Source organism: Salvelinus fontinalis, chromosome 35 (genome assembly GCF_029448725.1).
Source record: "Salvelinus fontinalis isolate EN_2023a chromosome 35, ASM2944872v1, whole genome shotgun sequence".
Taxonomy (NCBI): Eukaryota; Metazoa; Chordata; class Actinopteri; order Salmoniformes; family Salmonidae; genus Salvelinus; species Salvelinus fontinalis.
In genome coordinates this window covers 37,900,422-37,904,357 of record NC_074699.1, presented here as the reverse complement: position 1 = coordinate 37,904,357, position 3,936 = coordinate 37,900,422, and the positions used below count along the sequence as shown (strand labels likewise).

At 50.5% G+C, this 3,936-nt stretch overlaps 1 long non-coding RNA gene across 1 annotated transcript; it reads left to right on the top strand.

Annotated features, from left to right (window-relative positions):
- The first annotated feature begins 708 nt into the window (after window positions 1–708).
- LOC129834821 (uncharacterized) lies at window positions 709–3,526 on the top strand. Its single transcript, XR_008756302.1, has 3 exons — window positions 709–2,227; window positions 2,352–2,412; window positions 3,403–3,526. It is a non-coding gene; the product is annotated as an uncharacterized LOC129834821 (long non-coding RNA).
- The last annotated feature ends 410 nt before the right edge of the window (window positions 3,527–3,936 follow it).

The following is a 3,936-nucleotide window of genomic DNA, read 5'->3' as shown; positions in this document are numbered from 1 at the left end:
CCTGACCCCTAACCCCCCCTGACCCCTAACCCCCCCTGACCCCTAACCCCCCTGACCCCTAACCCCCCCTGACCCCTAACCCCCCCTGACCCCTAACCCCCCCTGACCACCCCTAACCCCCCCTGACCACCCCTAACCACCCCTGACCCCTAACCACCCCTGACCCCCAACCACCCCTGACCCCTAACCACCCCTGACCCCCAACCACCCCTGACCCCTAACCACCCCTGACCCCTAACCCCCCCTGACCCCTAACCCCCCCTAACCCCTAACCCCCCCTGACCCCTAACCGCCCCTGACCCCCCCTAACCACCCCTGACCACTAACCACGCCTGACCCCTAACCCCCCCTGACCCCTAACCCCCCCTAACCCCTAACCCCCCCTGACCCCTAACCACCCCTGATCCCTAACCCCCCCTAACCCCCCCTGACCCCTGACCACCCCTGACCCCTAACCACCCCTGACCCCAAACCACCCCTGACCCCAAACCCCCCCTGACCCCTGACCCCCCCTGACCCCTAACCACCCCTGACCCCCCCTGACCCCTAACCACACCTGACCCCTAACCCCCCCTGACCCCAAACCACCCCTGACCCCTAACCACCCCTGACCCCTAACCCCCCCTGACCCCTAAACTTGAAGATCTCATAGGACGTGCATCTTTCGCACTACTTTATTCCTCTAATAGTCTCTCTCTCTCTCTGTCTCTCTCTCTGTCTCTCTCTCTCTCTCTCTCTCTCTCTCTCTCTCTCTCTCTCTCTCTGTCTCTCTCTCTCTCTCTCTCTCTCTCTCTGTCTCTCTCTCTCTGTCTCTCTCTGTCTCTCTCTCTCTCTCTCTCTCTCTCTCTCTCTCTCTCTGTCTCTCTCTCTGTCTCTCTCTCTCTCTCTCTCTCTCTCTCTCTCTCTCTCTCTCTCTGTCTCTCTCTGTCTCTCTCTCTCTGTCTCTCTCTGTCTCTCTCTCTGTCTCTCTCTCTCTCTCTCTCTCTCTCTCTCTCTCTCTCTCTCTGTCTCTCTCTCTCTCTCTCTGTCTCTCTCTGTCTCTCTCTCTCTGTCTCTCTCTGTCTCTCTCTCTCTCTCTGTCTCTCTGTCTCTCTCTCTCTCTCTCTCTCTCTCTCTCTCTCTCTCTCTCTCTCTCTCTGTCTCTCTCTCTGTCTCTCTCTCTCTCTCTCTCTCTCTCTCTCTCTGTCTCTCTCTCTCTGTCTCTCTCTGTCTCTCTCTCTCTCTCTCTGTCTCTCTGTCTCTCTCTCTCTCTCTCTCTGTCTCTCTCTCTGTCTCTCTCTCTGTCTCCGTCTCCAGAACCACAGTGAGTTTCGTTGCCTACTGCTGTTCCAGTCAGTGTGTTCAGACATTTGATCTGCAGCAATGACATCATGGTGCCTCCACCTCAGTCATCATCTCCTCCTCTGGTCTCCTGGATGAATGAATGAAGGATGACAGAAGATGGATGAAGGACTGTGGGAGTCCTCCAGTCCTGAACGTCTCAGGAGGACATGCATAGCCTCTGGACTGGTGGACATGAAGTCCTGAACATCTCAGGGGGACATGCATAGCCTCTGGACTGGTGGACATGAAGTCCTGAACGTCTCAGGAGGACATGCATAGCCTCTGGACTGGTGGACATGAAGTCCTGAACGTCTCAGGAGGACATGCATAGCCTCTGGACTGGTGGACATGAAGTCCTGAACATCTCAGGGAGACATGCATAGCCTCTGGACTGGTGGACATGAAGTCCTGAACATCTCAGGAGGACATGCATAGCCTCTGGACTGGTGGACATGAAGAACTGAACGTCTCAGGAGGACATGCATAGCCTCAGCAGCCAGTGACCAGTCCAGCAGTCTGTAATGGACATGAATGGTCCAATTGAAAGAGGGACAATATTGGTATTAATAATCCACATCATATCATCTACTTATGTCCAACCACTAACATCTCTTAATACAACATCATTCTACCAATGGGTTTGTCTCTGCTTTCAGTTTGTTCCAGCAACAACTCAGACCGTGTCGCTATGTTACTGGTGTGAACTAGCTGCTCACCAGCCAACCGTTCACCTGACAGACACAATAACACGAAGGGCCCAGTGTTTCTGTCTTTGTAGAGGAGAATCTATTCTGATCATTTCTATGGATTTTTACTGGATGACAAAAAGTGTTTGAAGAATGTCACTTAGGCCGTATTGCATGATATTTGTTATAAACCTGTTCTAAATATGTAATACTGGTAGGTGTATGGTCCCCCACTCCAGCCCTGAGGACTTAGAGAAGATAATAGTTATAAACCTGGTAGGTGTATGGTCCCCCACTCCAGCCCTGAGGACTTAGAGAAGAGAATAGTTATAAACCTGGTAGGTGTATGGTCCCCACTCCAGCCCTGAGGACTTTGAGAAGATAATAGTTATAAACCTGGTAGGTGTATGGTCCCCACTCCAGCCCTGAGGAGAAGATAATAGTTATTAACCTGGTAGGTGTATGGTCCCCCACTCCAGCCCTGAGGACTTAGAGAAGATAATAGTTATTAACCTGGTAGGTGTATGTCCCCACTCCAGCCCTGAGGACTTAGAGAAGATAATAGTTATAAACCTGGTAGGTGTATGGTCCCCACTCCAGCCCTGAGGAGAAGATAATAGTTATTAACCTGGTAGGTGTATGGTCCCCCACTCCAGCCCTGAGGACTTAGAGAAGATAATAGTTATAAACCTGGTAGGTGTATGGTCCCCCACTCCAGCCCTGAGGACTTTGAGAAGATAATAGTTATTAACCTGGTAGGTGTATGTCCCCACTCCAGCCCTGAGGACTTAGAGAAGAGAATAGTTATAAACCTGGTAGGTGTATGGCCCCACTCCAGCCCTGAGGAGAAGATAATAGTTATTAACCTGGTAGGTGTATGTCCCCACTCCATCCCTGAGGAGAAGATAATAGTTATTAACCTGGTAGGTGTATGGTCCCCCACTCCAGCCCTGAGGACTTAGAGAAGATAATAGTTATAAACCTGGTAGGTGTATGGTCCCCCACTCCAGCCCTGAGGAGAAGATAATAGTTATTAACCTGGTAGGTGTATGGCCCCACTCCAGCCCTGAGGACTTAGAGAAGATAATAGTTATAAACCTGGTAGGTGTATGGTCCCCCGCTCCAGCCCTGAGGACTTAGAGAAGATAATAGTTATAAACCTGGTAGGTGTATGTCCCCACTCCAGCCCTGAGGAGAAGATAATAGTTATTAACCTGGTAGGTGTATGGTCCCCCACTCCAGCCCTGAGGACTTAGAGAAGATAATAGTTATAAACCTGGTAGGTGTATGGTCCCCACTCCAGCCCTGAGGAGAAGATAATAGTTATAAACCTGGTAGGTGTATGGTCCCCACTCCAGCCCTGAGGAGAAGATAATAGTTATTAACCTGGTAGGTGTATGGTCCCCCACTCCAGCCCTGAGGACTTTGAGAAGATAATAGTTATAAACCTGGTAGGTGTATGGTCCCCCACTCCAGCCCTGAGGACTTAGAGAAGATAATAGTTATTAACCTGGTAGGTGTATGTCCCCACTCCAGCCCTGAGGACTTAGAGAAGATAATAGTTATAAACCTGGTAGGTGTATGGTCCCCCACTCCAGCCCTGAGGACTTAGAGAAGATAATAGTTATAAACCTGGTAGGTGTATGGTCCCCACTCCAGCCCTGAGGAGAAGATAATAGTTATAAACCTGGTAGGTGTATGTCCCCACTCCAGCCCTGAGGACTTAGAGAAGATAATAGTTATAAACCTGGTAGGTGTATGGTCCCCCACTCCAGCCCTGAGGACTTAGAGAAGATAATAGTTATAAACCTGGTAGGTGTATGGTCCCCACTCCAGCCCTGAGGACTTTGAGAAGATAATAGTTATAAACCTGGTAGGTATATGTCCCCACTCCAGCCCTGAGGAGAAGATAATAGTTATAAACCTG